Source organism: Kogia breviceps, chromosome 8 (genome assembly GCF_026419965.1).
Source record: "Kogia breviceps isolate mKogBre1 chromosome 8, mKogBre1 haplotype 1, whole genome shotgun sequence".
NCBI lineage: Eukaryota > Metazoa > Chordata > Mammalia > Artiodactyla > Physeteridae > Kogia > Kogia breviceps.
The window spans coordinates 14,938,706-14,956,473 of NC_081317.1; the positions used below are offsets into that span (position 1 = coordinate 14,938,706).

At 45.5% G+C, this 17,768-nt stretch overlaps 1 protein-coding gene across 1 annotated transcript in view; it reads left to right on the forward strand.

The window, feature by feature from the left end:
* The first annotated feature begins 310 nt into the window (after nt 1–310).
* BRINP1 (BMP/retinoic acid inducible neural specific 1) overlaps nt 311–17,768 on the forward strand; it is a 183,828-nt gene continuing 166,370 nt past the window's right edge. The window contains exon 1 of the mRNA XM_059071965.2: nt 311–775. The gene's annotated coding sequence lies outside the window, so the exon portion shown is untranslated. The remainder of the gene's footprint in view (nt 776–17,768) is intronic.

A 17,768-nucleotide genomic window follows, 5' to 3' on the forward strand; every position in this document is an offset into this window, starting at 1 on the left:
GATACCCGCGACGCACACAGCTACAGACACGCTTAAGAGCAACACGATGCGGGGGTCTGCGCATACCCACCACACACAGTCCCTTTGGGTGCTCAGACTCGGAGAGACGCCACCCTATCCCCAGACCCACGAGGCTCCCCAGTGGCTCAGCCTCAGCCCACCCAGGCCGCCCCTCCCTCCGAGGAGGCCTCCCTTCTCTCGTCCTCTCTCTTCTCCTCCTCCTCCTCCGCCTAAAGATGTACAAAACACTCCTCAGAATAATCCCCGGCTCCTGGCTCCTCCCTGCCCGCCCCTAGGCAGCCGCTCCCCCATTCATCTTCGCCGGTCGCCGGGTAAGTCCCTCCCCCGGCGTAGCCCGGCCTCTGCTGTTCCCCGCCCGGAGACCGCGGCGCACTTGGACTTCCCTCTCCATTCGCTAGTCGCCTCGCTCCCGGGCCCCAGGGCTGCGAACGGAGCTGGCGCGGGGCGGGGGGGGGGAGGAGGAAAGCGCAGGCGAGAGAGGGCGAGAGCAAGGGAGCCAGAGCCGGAGAGCCGGGAGGCAGAGGCAGCAGGGACCGCCTTCCGGAGCCGGGATTCATGCCTGTCCTCGGGACCAGCGAAGGGGACTTTACGGCTGAGTATGAGCCAGGCTGCTAGGAGCCAGGTACCCCTACGCCTGCAGTCCCCGCGCCGTTCCCGGTATGCGAGCTGGACGCAGGGCTCTCCCAAGTTCCCTCCGAGCCGAATAAAAAGCGTCTGCGCGCAGCTCTCCGCCAAAGACGGACGTTGACTCCAGGTAAGGCAGCGCCGGGCGCCGGGCAGGCAGCCCCGCTGCCCTTGGAGACCGCCCGGGACCGCATTCGGGGCGCTCCCGCCCGCCCGGCCCCTCCCCCTCCCGGCCCCCTTCCGCGCTTCCCTCGGCCACCCCGACGCCCGCAAGTCCTCTCAGCTTCCCTGGAGGCGGGGGTCTCTGTATTCTGGGGCGCAGAGGGTTAAATGCGGGTCTTAGGAAGTGGCGTGTGTGCTCCCCGCGCGCTCCCGACGTGTGTACCATGGTGAGAACTTGATATGGTGCTAGTGTGTGTTTGCGTGTGCGGCGTCGTTTGCGTTCGATGCATGTGTTTGTGATGTGTGTGTGTGTGTGTGTGTGTGTGTGTGTGTGTGTATAGGGGAGGGGGTGAAGAGAGGTCCTCTAATCTACTTAAGGCACGATGTGTGTGCGTGTGCATGTTTGTACGTGTATGTTTGTGTGCGCTCGTGTGTCTTTTTAATTAGGTCTCTCCAGCGTACAGGGAATGGGATCCTTACTATAGGATCACGTAGCCATCGGGAAACCCGCTGTGGATTCCCCTTGGGGCTCTGGGCTTGGGATTTGGGGAGGATTCCGGGGATCGGGATGGTACCTTATTTAGCCCAATATTGGTACCTCTGAAGGAAGATTTCTCCAAAGGATGGAGATCTGCTACACTTGGACTCACCGTTTAATGTGAAAGAGAAATGGCCAAACCCTGTGGCAATGAGAGGCTGTCACTTGAAATTCCACACTGGGCAGATTCCAGGATTCTGATGGGAATTTGGAGTCACTGGGAGAAGTGACAGGCGGACTCATCTGGGGCAAGTCTGGGATAGAGTCTACCCTGCCTCTGTTTGTAATCACAACAGCATGACAGCACCTCCTGCTTCCGTGCTCTGGGGGAGGATCTGGGCAAGTCTGTATGGATCCCCCTCCAGGGAAAGGAGGAAGGGTCCTCAGGGACTTGCTCATCCATCATAGCTACATGGAATCGCAGAGGAGGTTTCATCTGGGGGCAGCTCTGAGAAATATGGTAGGAGATGGATGGGGCACTTCCCTAAGACAGATCCCTCTTTCCCTTCCCCACTGGGGAGACCCAGGGAATCTTTTCCTATACTCTGCCTCCTCGTGGCTCCACTGGGCTTAGGAGGATCCTGGGAGAAGGTAGAGAGGCAGTGTGTGTGTGTGTGTGTGTGTGTGTGTGCGTGTGCACGCGCGCGCGCGCGCGCGCGCGCTTCAATACTGAAGGAGACCTACAATTTGGGAACTGGTTGTGGGTGGAGAACTCATGGCGGTGTGTGGCGGTAATTGACTTAAACTGCTGTTGATCTGCACCTCACATCTCTTGCTTGGCTCCAACATACTGCCAAGGGCACACAGGGCTGGTAGGAAGAATCTCAGTAAGGAAGACAGTTCGGGTCAAGCCCCCCTTGCCTCTTTCCTCCACCCTCTAGGAGGCTGTCTAGGTAAGTCCTTTGGCCTCCCGGGCTAGGTCTTGCTAGGCTTGGACTCTGGGGCCAGCCATTGATTTGATTCCCGGATGTGTCTTAAAGGCTTGCCCTACTCAGCAAAAATGCTGAGTTTTACTGCTGTTAGCATGGCTTCCAGACTCGGCAGCTGTTACTTTCCCAAGGTAAGAGGCAGCTGTTCTGCTGTTAGGCAATGAGGCTCCGGAGGACAAGGGCTGAGATGCTGGGACCACAGCCTCTTTTCTACCTAGGCAGGAAGGGGCCAGTGGAAAGGTCTTCTAGGGGAAAAAAGTAGAAATATACTTGTCTTAAAAACCTATATGTATATATTTATCTTCTGGGGAGAGATAAAAGCAAACGTGTTCGCGGGAACCTGCCCTGGCGGGTGGGTGATGGTGCTACCTGCAGGCACTTGCAGACACACCATCCTCTGGCCAGAGGCTGACACCTCAGGCTGAAGCTTCACACGGCCACAGGGAATCTGCTTCGGGACACTCATGTCAGAGCAGAGGTCCCCAGTTCACTTTAGATGGGGTGTGTGAAGGCAAAGGAGGAGACCCCATGTTAGGGACTGCTCTCATTCTCTCTCTTTTTTAATACATAGGCAATAGAAGCTGGACGGAATATTGTAGAGCAGACAGGCAGGAGTCTGTAGCCAGAGAGGCCATGAGAAGTCCCCAACATTCTCTAGCGAGTTGGTGGGATGCCCAGGGCTAGAACCTATGATGCCTGACGGCCAGATCAATGTCTTTTCCTCTTCGCCACACTGCCCCGGGACTATATATTGCACTCCACCCCTACCCTGCCACCATGTCCCCATCCAAGATATTCGATTATCTTACCTCATCAAACTTCTCATTTCAGAGATGCATTTCAAAGCTGTTCCATCTGGAAGCATGACCTGGAGAGAAAGGGTCCAATGCTTTAATCACACTCCCGGTTAGACAGACAGAAACAGATAGACAGACACACAAATGCACAGAACATACATTCCTTCTCTAATGCCTTCAGAGAATTACACACAGCTAGGGACCTAATGCTGTCCATGCCTAGTAGACAGAAGCCAGCAGAGCATCTGGACTGTACCTGAGCTCTTTATTAAGGAATGCTTTGCTTTCCCCAGAGCCAAGTGTCCACCCATCTAGCAATGCAGATACTTCAGGCAAATTCATTTCTTTACATCAATGAGTCTCTTACCCCTATATAATCATACACATTGCCGTCACGGGAGCATGCACAAGCACACATACATACATGCACTCACATGGACACACGCAGATTTAGAAATCTTTTCTACTTGGTATATTTCCCAGAAGAGAATTGCAACCTCTGCACCAATTTGCTTTCCCCTACATAAAAGCATCACCCACACGAAGACTGGGACTCAGTCCCATGGAACGGGAAGTATAAAGCCCTGTGAAAGATGGGCTCTTAAGAAGTTTAGAATCATGTCCAAGCAAAAGTGTGCTCCCGGACTCCTAGATGCTCTTTTTGGGGTGCAGGTGAGCATGGAGAAAAAAAAAACCATGGGTATTTCAGGCCCATCTGCAATAGAGCCTTTCCACACAGGCTTTTCCGGGGCTGGATGGCAATTTAGCTCCCAGAAGGGGGAGCTGTGACTCCATTTCAATCAAGAAGAAACAGATCAGAGATTCCAAATCAGCTGTTGAGCCCCTGTTGAGTTTAGACAGCCCAGCTCAGACTGCAATGAATATATTTGAAATTGTACAGGTGGAGACCTTAAAAACACTCTCCCCGGGCTTCCCTGGTGGCGCAGTGGTTGAGAATCCGCCTGCCGATGCAGGGGACACGGGTTCGTGCCCTGATCCGGGAAGATCCCACATGCCCCGGAGCGGCTGGGCCCATGAGCCATGGCCGCTGAGCCTGCGCATCCGGAGCCTGCGCTCCGCAGTGGGAGAGGCCACAACAGTGAGAGGCTTGCATACCACAAAAAAAAAAAAAAAAAAAAAGAAAAACACACTCTCCCCTGGTCAGTCCAAAGAAGACATCTTCTTAGGCTTACAAGAGTTTATGCTTTTGACCAAAAAGTCCTCTGTTTCTCTGGAAAGGTCTTTGCCCAAGGGACCTTCAGTTGTGGGAAGAGAAAATTTCTGATTTGCATCCTCTAGCTTATCCCCTCCCGATTCCTTAGATGAAATCACCAGTACCTGTCACCTGACCAGGCCACTAGGGTTAGCCATATGCTACTCATCTTCTCTACCTGCGCCTGCCTTGCTAAAATCGAAAGATTAAGGAACTGGCCGCTGAACTCCCAGTAATCAATATTAAAGACAAGATGGGGGTCATGTGAAGAGGACGAATCTTCAAATGTCATTCTCCAAATAATTCCCCTCATTGTTTTCCATTCTAACCCCTTCTGCAAGGAGTACCTCTGTCTTTCTCTCCTCCATCTCACAATGTCAGCCTCACATTTTTAATATCCTACCTGTATTTCAGCATCCAGCTCAAATGACCCTTCCAAGAAGTCTTCCCCAAATCTCATTTTGTAATTAATCTCTTTCTACCCTGTTCTTTCATATAATTTTGTCTGAAACTCTATTTTAGCTTGTGTCTCTCTTTGCCCCGTTTCATACCTCTGTGGGCCTGTGTCTCACTTGCCCTCTTCAATATGGTCTAAGATCTTAGGAGCATCTTTTTATCCCCAGGGACTGACACAGGGTGGTTGCTCTAGAAATGTTTGCTGTTACATTTGAAGCCCAGTTTGATCAACAGCTGTAATTTCTCTCTCTCTTTCCCTCTTTCTCTTTCTGATAATTGTTTCATATTCACTCAAAGCAATGCAATCATGGCTTCAAAATTATACCACCTGTACCAATAATGTAGGGATACCAATGATGATACAGACAAGTAAACTTCTCTCCTACTTGGAAGTGAAAGTTTCCCTGCTGTGATCCTGGATCTTTAGTTTTGTTCTCATTTAATCTTTCTTCTCACCCAGTGAGGCAGACACAGCCCCTTTTAGTGAAGAGGAAAGTGAAATGCAGGATGTATATGTCCCTTGCCCAAGAGGAGAGTGAAACTCAGTATGGCTAGGTCCCTTCACATAACCAACAGAGCTAGAATTTGAACCGAAGTCCTCCTTGCTTCAGCATCTCTGCCTTTTCCAGTGTACCTCTGAGTTAATGGTAACTGTTGTGCATGGCCAAGAGGATTGGGTTGTTCAGTAGTTGCTAGGAACAGTTGGGGGCATATTATTAACCCTTTGGAATTGATGGTTCATGACATTCATCAAAGAATCTCAGTGTTTTAAGGTTTCACTATAACCAAATCTTTCTCCTTATTCAAGAACCAAGAATCCTTTTTGTAATATCCATAACACATGGCCACTCAGTCTCATTTTTAGTACTTTTAGCAACAGTGAACTCTTTGCCACACAAAGCAGCCTGTGTTGTCTAGGGAGAGCTTTGCTGGAATGTTTTCTCACCTTGACACTAAATCTGCCTTCCATCCATAAATCTCTAAAATCATCTAACACAAGTAAAATTCTCTTCCAATCTTATAACCACAGATATTCTTTTTCAGACTAGATGGGCCTATTTTCATAGCCCTTTCTCCTGTAACATCCATTCAGGCCCCTCACCAAACTGTATGTTGTCCTATGGGCGTCGTCTAGTTTATCTTACTTATGAGGTAAGCCACAAAAGGGAGAGGTGAAGTTGAGTGAGGATTAAAAGGGACGTTCATTCATTTATTGATTCAGCAAATATTTATTGGCTGCCTACTACTTTTCAAGCATTGCTATAGACCAGTTCTGTCAAATAGAACTTTCTGTGATGCTGGATATCCTCCCCGTGCTGTCCGGTATGGTAGCCACGAAGCACATGTGACTGCTGGGCACGTGAAACATGGCTAGTGTTACTTTGGGTTTTTTATCTTATTTAATTTTTATTCATTTTATTTTAATTTAAGTAGCTGTATGTGGATAGTGGCTACTTACTGAGCAGCACAGATCTAGACATCAGAATTGTAGCATGAACATGGTCCTGTTCTCATGGAGCTCATAATCTAGTGGGGAGAGATTACTGATAAATGAGTAAAGACATAGACAAGTAAAACAACTTCACGTAATAGTAAATGTCACGCAAATAAAAATTGGGGGTAATAGGCTAGAAAGAAATGTGGGTCACAGAACTTTAGATAGGGTCGTCACGAAAAGAATTCTCGGAGGGAGTGATATTAGAACTGAGATTTAAATGAAAAGGAACCAAGCTTGTGATTATGTGGGGAAAGAATATCATATCAGAGGCAGAGAGAACAGTGATGACGTCACTAGGTAGGGTCAAGCTTAGGAAATCTAAGGGATAGTGTGACTGAAGCTCTTGCATGAGAAAGGGAATGTCATAAGATGAAAATAAGGTAGGGAGAGGCCAGATCACAAAGGTCTTGTACAAGGTGAAGGATGAGAAGTCTAGACATCTCCCCTTTGCAATCTCCCTGTCTAGGAAGTACGTAGTCTGAGGACCGAGCTGAGGAGAGTTTGGAGATTGACAGAAGCTCATCATTACGTGTTCTTTATGGGTTTTCTTCGTGTCCATTTTTTCATCAGTCATTTCAATGAATTCCTCTACTCTAAATTTCTAGTACTGCTCTGAGTGCTACACACTCTGGAAATACCCAGATCTAAAGGGAGGGGGAGGACCTGGAGCGGGGGAATGGCTAGAAAAGGAAGAGAGGAATGAATACCTGGGGAGAAGTAACTGAAATGAAGTCTGATGAAAAAGGAGGAAAGCTGGAATCAGTTTGGATCAGCAAATATTTATTGCGTTTCTTGTCTGGGAAAGGCCTTAAACAAAATGGCTTGGGGGTATGGCGATGTATCGTGCCAAGGACTAGAGGAGATCTGCAAATCCATAAATAATTAGCATTCATGGAGACTGATCATTGCCATTTCAGAAGTTCTGTGAGAGTTTGGGGAAGGGTAAGATTAAAAGAAGACACAGAGATGGTGATGGTTGAGGAAGGAGGCGGATGGCTATGATTAGAGATCAGAGATGACATCTGTTCATGTTATATCTTCATTAATTCAAGTTTACGAACTGCACAGAGACTCAGGGCACCTGATTTTAGTCCTGTCTCCTACCACCGTATATGTGGACCACCTTGAGAACATATCTGCCCTTCTCTGGGCTTGCCTTCTGCCAATTAAGAAGGACCACACGGTGGCCTGCCTTACCGAAGGGATTTGCCCAGCTCTGCGGAAATGGTGCATGACGAAATTCTTGTAAAAGCAGAGAGAGACTCACACGCCATAGCCACACTTCATCATGAGGTTTAGATGTCTTCTCAAAAAAGCAAATCAGAAAGAAGTTATACCTCAGGGCACAGATTGTGACTCAACAAAGTGTTGCTGAGTAGGATAGAGGTGGCTTTCTTGTAGCTCTTAATATCAAAGGGATTACCTGTTAGCAGGAAACCCACTGTCCTCCTGGAACATAGTAGCCTAGAAAGGCTGCCTAGAAATCCGTAGACAGTCCTTGCTACTGAGGGGGTGGAGAAGACAATTAAGAAGATAAGGAGGCTGAGGAAATGTGAAATTAATTTCTTTTTTGCATATGAGGGTGAGGGCATCTTTATCTCTCAAAGGAACTGTCTTTTGGAAGTTGCAGGTGGCCTTAAGACAAATAGACTGAAAGAGACAGGGTGTGGGAAAGTTAAGAGTGGTGAATTACCAGGCCTGTCCGCTGTCCCTTGGCGGACACACATAGGAAAGAAAGCCTGGGGTGGACACAAAATACATCATTCTGAACAAATCTTGTTCTCAGTTTGTGATTATCTCACAGGGTGCAGAGCTGCATACAACAATGTCCGGGCCATCTTGGGAACAGCTAAGAGACTGTATCTCCCCTAAGGTGAGGAGGTAGATGCATAAAGCAATTAACAAAAGCAAGATGCCATGGTTTTTGTGTAAATTGCAAAGGTCAGAGCAGCAGGGTTCCAAGTAAATGGCCCATCTGAACAGCTAGAACCCTTTGTAAGGGTTAACCCAATACTGGTGCGGAGGGGTTTCTGAGGCATAATTTATCTAGCCTTTCGGAAGTCCTGCAAATGAACCAGTAGGAACCTCTCTGAGAAATAATGGATGCTGGGGGTATTGTGGAGCAGCTGAGTTACAGATTACAAGCTGATTCAGGAGGAGGAAGGGCAGACATCTAGGATACGATTGCTTTTTAGAGGACCCACACTTCCAAGTGGTCAGTTCTTATGTAGGTGGATTTCTGGTGGGCAGTGGAATCCCTAGAGACTCCAGAGGGAACCCCCCCACACACACACCAAGATCTATCTGGAAGACATTTCAAGAACTGTGATATCTACCATAAGTAAGTATGTTTTGGTTTACATGGTAGTGGATAAACTAAATTTCTCATGGAATTTGTTGGGCTCTGGGTTTACAGACGCATCATAGGGGAAGGATCCACAAGAAGCCTTACCTGGCACTATAAAAACATCCGCGCAGAGCACAGGAGCCATTAAAAAAAGAAAATCAGCACTTTGATATGTTTGGGAATGGAGGGAAAGATTGAAAAGTAGATTACCCAGCAGGGGGTGGTAATATGGTTTTCCTACTGGGACCAATTTTGGGTCATGACTCTGAGGTGACGTGGTCCTCGTCAAGTGCCATTACCAGAGATGGCCGAGGCAAGGGAGGGCCGAGAGGGGTCATAAAGAAAATCAGCAGGACAGCGTCATTCAAAGTCCAGTGGAACCTCACAAGTGATTCCTGAAAATATTACTAGATCAGCCGCAGTTTTACCTGCCCTCTCCTCTCATTCCTGACAGTGGGAATTGTACATTTAGGCAGAGCATAGGATAGAACTTGAGGAGTTCTGGAAGGGTTCTTCACCCACAATATTTAGAGATGGCTGAACTATCACAATTAGAGAACCATTTTTGAAGTGGAGCAGTGGGTATGCCATCAAAGAATGTCACCAATTCTTTGAGCTGTAACGGGTACTTGGCATAGATAGCTTGTTGAATGTCCTCAACAAGCACGTGCATAAGCAGTATCATCCCCCATGCTAGAGATGAGGAAACCAGGGCTCAGTGCAGTGATGCCCCTCCGTCAAGGCCACACACTGACTCAATCATGTGTTGAGGATTTGTACTATTTCTGTCTCACTTGAAAGCGTAGTGGTTGAAAGCGTGGACTCCAGAGTTTGCATGCTAGCTGTGCCACTGGCTAGCTCTGTGACCTTGGCCAGATCACCCAATGTTTCTCTGCTAGTTTCCTCATCTGTAAAATGAGGATAACAATAGTCACTCCTCGTAGAGATATTGTGGGGCTTTAATGAGTTTATACGATAGGTGCTTTGAATCATGCCTAGCAGATCATCACCATTAGATAAATGTTAAACTGTTATAACTTTTTTTTATTATTATTACTACACCCTGTTGCATTAGATGAAATGTCACCCAGGCCCCAGGTATGTTCCCCAACTGGAAATGTCCTGTAGGAAAGAGATTATTATCAGGTTCGAGGCACTACCTTGCAAATGAGCTTTCTCAATCTTTTCTCTTTTTTTGGAGGCACCTCGTGGTATGCAGAGCTTCCCTGACCAGGGATTGAACCCATGCCCCCTGCAGTGGAAGCACAGAACCCCAACCACTGGACCACCAGGGAAGCCCCTCTCCATCGTTTTTACCAGTCCTGTCCCCTCATATGGCAATGTGATACCAGCAGTTAGGCGGGAGATTAAGAGAGTGGGAAAAGGCCTTGAAAGATTCAAAATGATTGAGGCAGATTTTTAAATTCTTCCTATTATCATGTGTCAGAAACCAGATTTAGCCATACGATCACTGACCAATCAGGGCTGAAAAGTCATCTTCAATATGGTCCGGGTCAACTTTCTCATTTTTTTACATATATACTTTTTCCTCTTTAGGATCCCAACTGTATCTGAGTTGGTCATGGTACCCTAGTCCCCTGCAGCCCATGTCGTTGTACCTCTTGATTTGGTGTCCTAATCTGTAAGACCTGGGTGTTCGGCAGGTACCTATGGGAGAGCAGCTGATTGACAGCAGGCTGCATGCCCTCGTGTGAACCATGTTTTATCATCCTCCTCATCACGACTCCCCTCTTCCTCAACTTCATCATGTATCTTACCAACTGCTTGTATATATTAACATGTGTATCTTATTCAGCCTTCACAGTTACATTCTGAAGTTAGAATTCTTCTCCCCATTTTCCAGATGAGGACCTCATGCCTCAGAGGTGAAAGGATTTGCCCCAAGATAGAAAATGAGTGATAGCATCAGGTCTCAAACCCACATCATCAGACACTAAACATAATGTCTGTCTACTGAACTGCCCTCCATCCACACATACCCCTAAGGCATGCCAGCCCCTAGAAGCTTGGTGACCTCCCCAAGTCAAGGTGGATTCTTGCCGTTTGGTCTCTGTTGTTTTAGGCCAGGTACGTTGTTGCAAATCTTCAAGCCTTCTGTCGTTCTGTCCCTGCCCTCAATCCCAGTCTTGTATATGCCTAATTGAGGAAGGCATCTACCTTATGTGCTCCAGGAGATGTTAATAAATGGTGTCACTGGAGGGAAACTTCTTAAATCTCCTTAATAACCTGCATTTTGCTTTCTCTCCTTCTTTATCTGTCAGCGTCATGAATATCTTCCACTCTTCCCGTGCTTTCTGGCTGCCAACTTCATAGCCTCTTAAAATAGTAATTTAACTTCACAATGCCTCAGCAGGAAACCTTAGCTGGCATGTTTATTTGCACCCTTGAGTTGTGGAAGCTCCAATGCTGCTGAGACCAGGACCAGTGGTCATAGAATAAGCTACTTTCTGACTCTGAGCCCCAGCCAAGAGCCAAGATCTTACTTTTCTTGGAAATAGAATCACCAAAGCCACCTCTGGTAACAGTAGCACTTTTAAAAGAGGCTCAGGAAATAGCAGGGTGGAGGTGGCATGAATTGTGACAGCCTAATGTTGCAAGAGAAAAGATATATATAGACAGATAGAATATATATTATGTAAAATATATATAGAATACATATGTATATATATTCTCTCTATATATATAGATAGATATCTATATATACTCTCTCTCTACACACACACACACACACACACACACACACACACACACACAGAGACACACATGTGAGTGTATAAAGGAATATTGAATATAGTTGAGAATAGGTAGGAAGGAGAAGAGCAATAGATATAGGGGGAAATGTCCAAGGCAGAGTTCTCTCTATTAATGGAACCTGAGCCCAGATATGGTCATAAGATCATCTTTTGCCAGAATATGATCTGGGGTTGGGACTTCCAGCTAAAAATGGGATGAGGAACACACTTTGTTCATAAACCTATACAAAAAAACAAAATATTGAGGTTCCCTAGTAATCAAACAAATGAACATAGGAATGTGATGCCACACACACACACGTGTTTTTTTTTTTTTAATGCCAGCATCCAATACTGGTAAGAATGAAGGGAAAAAGACACTCTCCTGGGGCATTGGCAGAAATCTTTATTGAATGCAACCTTTTATGAAATGTGACTTTCATTCTTTCATTTAAGAAACAGACATTGTTTGTTCAACACTTGTTCTGTGTAAGACGTTGTTCTAGGAGCTGTAAGTGCAGCAGTGAGCAAAGCTGACTAAGCCCCTGCCTGCTTGGAGTTGACCTTCTCATGAGGGAGAAGAGAAATAAATAAACAAGCAAACATATAGTGTGTCAGGTGGAGAGGAGTGTCATAGAGCTGGAGGGTAACCTGGTGAGAGAGGGCGGGTTGTTTTGTATAGATGTGGGCAGTGGACATCCTCAGCGAGATGGCGTTGGACAGAGGTCTGTCTGAAGTCATGGGAGAGCCATGAGGACATCCGGGGACGAGCGTTCCAGCAAGAATAAAGTCTCTGAGGTCAGACTGTGCTTGGTGGGTTGGAGGAACAGTGAGGAGACCAGTGTGGCTGCAGTGAGGTGATCAAGAGGAAGGCGGGGAGAAGAGGAGATGCTTTAGAGCAGGATCAGATCTCTTTCCATCTCTACCGCTATCATTGTCTCTGTCTCTGTTTTTTAAAAGAAGATGAAAATCCTTCCATTTTAAGAAATTCCCCATTCCAAGAAGTAAATTAATTATTTGTGTGAGAAGAAGGAATTCAGAGTGTTTGGGAGAAAAAAGAAACACCAAGGACTTCCCTGGTGGCGCAGTGGTTGGGAGTCCGCCTGCCGATGCAGGGGACACGGGTTTGTGCCCCGGTCCGGGAAGGTCCCACATGCCGCGCGCAGAGCGGCTGGGCCCGTGAGCCATGGCCGCTGAGCCTGGGCGTGCGGAGCCTGTGCTCCGCAACGGGAGAGGCCACAACAGTGAGAGGCCCGCGTACCGCAAAAAAAAAAAAAAGAAACACCAAAACAAAGCATATCATGGAATATCTAGAGTCATTCGGAATGATAGTAGAGAAGCACATTTATATGTTAGAAGGTGGGATGAAAATAGGGAACCTGTAAAACGGGGCGAGCAACAGGACCTTCCTGATAGTTCGGCTGTGAGAATGAATATCACGTGTATAAGGTGCCTAGCAACATGCCTCGTATACAGGTAAGTGCTGGATTAATGGCACTCATGATGACATTTTTCAGTATGGATATATTTTTTGGTAACCTACTAAGTTAACCCCACCCAAAAAAAAAACCCCATAAGGTACAGAATATTGTGTATAGCATGCTATTTTGAAAGTTGCACCCTAATATTTGAGTGGTTATCTTTGGGCGATAGGCTATGAGTGAATTTCAGTCTCTCCTTTATACTTACCTGTATTGCCTAATATTTCTGTAATGAATGTGCATTACTTGGGTAATGAGCATTTTAAGTAGTAAGATGTGGTGGACCAGTGAACAGTTCTTGGTAGAAAAAAGACCTGAAGAAGCAGAGACACGTGCTTTAATGCAGAGTTTGCTAAATTTCCTAAGTCAAATTTAAATGGACTCAGGTATTTTTTTCCTTTTTTTTTTCCTTGACCTTGGCCTGAGCAATAATACTCATAAAAATCAAATATTTGATAAGTAATTTATACTTTGCAATATACACTAAAATAGCTATCATGCCCTTAGAAGACAAGCTGTACCACCTCTGAATCATCTGGAATCATTTCATATACTGGTAGTATTTTGTGTGCCACGATTTGGGAAACACAGATTTAGTGGCTGCCACCTGGGAATCAGCTTTTGACTCTAAGAGTCACTTTTAATTTTGGGTAAATCACATTCCTTCTCTGGACCTCAGTTTCCTCGCTTGTAAAATGAGGGCTTGAGATTCAGTAGGGGTCCTAAGAAACCCTTTGGAGGTGCACCGGGGAAGCAGGAAGGTTGAGCCGGTGAGATTGCCTCAGAGTCCATCCTCACCTTGCCATCTACCTAGAGCAGATCTACTTTATCTTGGCTTTATTACTCTTGTATAAGAGTTGAGTAAAGGGTTCCAAGTCTTTTAAAAAATGACTTGAAATCATTGGTTTAAACATTAAGTGGTCTTTAAAGGGGATTTACAAATGATAGATTTTGTCCTCGATTAAGACATTGTCTTGAGCTCTTTGGGAGGCTGTGTATGACTCTGACATATCCCCGAGGGCTGAGTGGGAAGAGAAGGCATATGTAAGACTGTGTCTTTGCCACCTTTGTGATCACAATGCACGACATATAATCGCCCTCAGAGATTAAATGAATCCAAGAAGGTCTGAGCTATATTCAAGGCAGCCTCGTATGAAAATGAAATATTTCCACAGAAAACCTCAGGACTGAAAGCATGCTAATCCAAGTTGCCCAGGAAAGGCTTAGGACGGGCAATGACGTTGGGGGGAAGGATCTGTCCTCGTGCAAGTGGAAAGGGGGCATTCCACGTAGAAGAAATGGTGGGCACGAAGACAGGACCCCAAGTCTGTGTCCGTTTTTCATCACAGAACCATAGCATGTTAGAACTGAGCTAGAAGGGACCTTAGGATGCATCATATCTGACCCTCCCTCTTTTTTTCAGATAAAGAAATTAAGGTTCTGATGGGGGAATGTTATGGCCAAGGCCACGATCTTTATTAGAGAGGTTGTTAAACCTACCCCGACTCCTGATTCCCAGGCAACAGTTATTCTTCTGACTGAACATTTTCATGTCATTTCCCACGGTGCACAAGTTCCTCTAGAACTCTGAGAAATAGGTGTTGTGTGGTCAAGTAAATTTGGGAGCTGCTTCAATGATTTACCCTCTCTTGGAAAGCAAATTATGTATAAGCACATTTCCTGACAAAGTCCTGTCATAGAGATTTTAAAATCTAATTCAATCTTTCTCAAAACTTGACTACATAGTTTCAACTTTCTATATTTTTCATTTAAGTCATAATAATGTTCTATATAGCTTACTTGAGGAAACTCTGCACTAGACAAATCTATCTTCCATAGAAAAATAAGAATATTATGAGTACGGAAAAATTTTATATAAGCAATTCTGATGGTCCATATTATTTCAGAGATGATGGTCATATTAAGAAAATTATTATCCAAGAAGAGTAAGAAGGGAAGTTTCCCAGATTTAATGTAAGTTTCACCGTCCTCCCTCCCTTCCTTCCTTCTGCCTTTACCATCCCACTTTCCTGCCCTTTTTCCTTCTGATCTCCAATGAATAGGACAGTTTTTTGATCTGAACCTCTGCTGGTCTGATAAGGAGACAGGCGTGCATCATGAGGTCATACAGAGTAGCTGCTGCTGACATTGGAGCATGACAGCAGGTTAGGGAGAAGAGAGGAGGTCTGTCTGCGTGAGCCATGAAGGACGGACAGATGAAGGAACTGCATTCCAAGTGGAGATGAACGAGTTCAGTCTGACTGGAGAGCACGCTCAGGGGCAAAGCTAGAGACAATCTAAGGATGAAACATATAAAACCTTAGAACTCCTATTAAGTAATCTGTGTTTAGAACATTGTTGGTAACTCTTAAGCAGTGGATGGACTTGATCAGATCTGCGATTGAGAAAGATGACAAAGATGGGGATACAGGGAGGGCGAGGGAGGAGTCTGGTGGCCCTGTAGCAGGTTATTGGAATTGTTCAGAAGACTGATAGAAGGTGTCCTTCTAGGCTAGGGCAGTGACAAGGGAGTGGATTGGAGAAACAGTGATGGTGGGACACAGGAGAGGGAGGGGTTAAGGATAACTTCCTCCGAGGCTGTGCCAGATCTAGGCCTGTGCTCTCTAAATAGTGCGTCCAGAAACAGCAGGGTCTCAATTATCTCACCATGGGCTGTGAAATTCTAAAAAAAAAAGTTCTCAAAACAAAATTGTTTAATTTGCTTTAATTGAAAAATAAACACATGCCATGTACAGCACTCTCCGGAGGAGGAGGAAAAGCTGGAGAATGAAATGAACAGTTGGGTGTGGTAGGCCCTCAATTATTAGAAATTCTGAAATGAGAATTGGTGTTGGTTGAGGACATTAATTTGGGGTTAAATTCATGAATGGCGAGTGTAAGCCTTTCCTCTAGGCATTGGTTTTCTTAATCTCTCATGAGGTTATTATTTTTATTATTATTAAGAACATTAGAATGGAATAGAATCTGCAAAAATACTGAATCACTGTGCCGTACACCTGAAACAAACACAATATTGTAAATCAGCTGTATTTCAATTTAAAAAAATAGAACATTATAAAGCAGCTGTGGAATAAAGGAAGGAGTGCTGAACATAGACAATTAGGGTTTGATCATTTCTCTGTCGTGTTAATTATGTGACCTTTGGTGAGTTATTCCATTTCTTAGCCTCAGGCTCCTCATCTGTAAAATGGGGATACTAATCCCTACATTATTGTGTTCCTATGAGGACTGTGTAATGAATACACATGGAAATTCTAACATACTGTTAAGAGATGATGGAGAAGGAAGGGGAAGGTGAAAGAGGAGAAGAAGAAAAAGGTGAAGGAAGGTTAGAAGGAGGCAACGGGAAAGAAAGAGGAGGAAGAATATTGCAGTGAGTCCAGTGGACTCATTCAGTCATGCAGGATGGATTTGAGAGCCTTCTACGTGCCGACGCTGGGGGCTACCATGGCAGGAAACATCTAAGCCTTGCTTTTGTGGCACCTCTACTCTAGCAATCAGTATTCTCAATCTCTAGGCCATAGCATGGAGTCAAGGAGGAAGACTGAGTGAAGGGAGGTGGTTGGAAAGCCTCAAGATGTGTTTTAGGAGCCCTTATTTCAATTAGACATTCTCTCTTTTCACAACCAGTCTGCCTTCCCCGATCAAGTACAGATGCTGTGACCCTGACGTAGGTTCCACTTGTCTCATGGGGAACACAGTCTGACCACCACTTTCACATCAAGGTGATGGTGGCTTGGAATTGTTAAGCTTTTTCTCTCTCTCTTTATTTTTTTTTGGCTGCGTTGGGTCTTTGTTTCTGCTGTGCGCAGGCTTCTCATTGCTGTGGCTTCTCTTGTTGCGGAGCATGGACTCTAGGCGTGCAGGCTTCAGTAGTTGTGGCTTGCGGACTCTAGAGTGCAGGCTCAGTAGTTGTGGTACATGGGCTTTGTTGCTCCACAGCATGTGGGATCTTCCCGGACCAGGGCTCGAACCTGTGTCCCCTGCATTGGCAGGCAGATTCTAAACCACTGAGCCACCAGGGAAGTCCCTGTTAAGCTTTAAGTGTCTTGATTCTTATGATATTGGCATCTTAGAATGATAGTTGTAGCATCTTAGGATAATAAAAACTGAGAGTCAGAATCTCATGGACTCATAGAATGTAATATTTATGGAATATAAAAATCAACTCTGAGTACCACCAAATCTTAAAAATCATAGACTCATGAAATTAGAGTTTCTTGGAAGAGAATGGCATTTTATGGTTTTCTGGTCCACCCTCCTTCCTAGTTCATGGAAAATACTAATATAGCATTAAAACTACAAACATTTTTGAGAACCTTTATACAGGAAAAAGGTGGCCTTGAAGGAAATGCAATGCTTAATAACACTAATGGTAATATTTTGGTCAAGGGACACTGATGGTGGAGACAGGTGAAGTTTCCGAACATCATAAAAATTCTTGGTGGGGGCCAGGGAGGGCAATCGTTGACTTTACTGATACCCGAGACACTCAAGTAATAGAAATCTTGAAGCAAAATAGGAATCCGTGACTTTGCTCACTGACCATTCATGTTGTCATTTTAGAAAATAGTCCCCTACATATTGGTCTTCTTTCTTAGGACTATAAGTTCTGGGAGTGACAAATGCATCTCTATGACTTATACAAGGTTTCTAGAAAAGTGCTTTGCATTGCTGGACCCTTCAGGCCTCCAGTCTTGTTGGTTTTTTTTTCCCTCCTTAACTTCCTCTTGTTCACACAAGGTCAACTATTGTTGATCTGTGTCCTTGCTTATGTTTCCTCTGAAGTGCTGGCTTATATGCCCAAGACTTTCTTCTTTTAGAAAAAAAAACCACCTGGCGTCCATTTCGTGTGGGGTAGTTGTTTCCTCCACATCTCTCACAGGTACAGAAAGAACCTGGCTTAAGGAAGTGTAGAGAGTATGTAG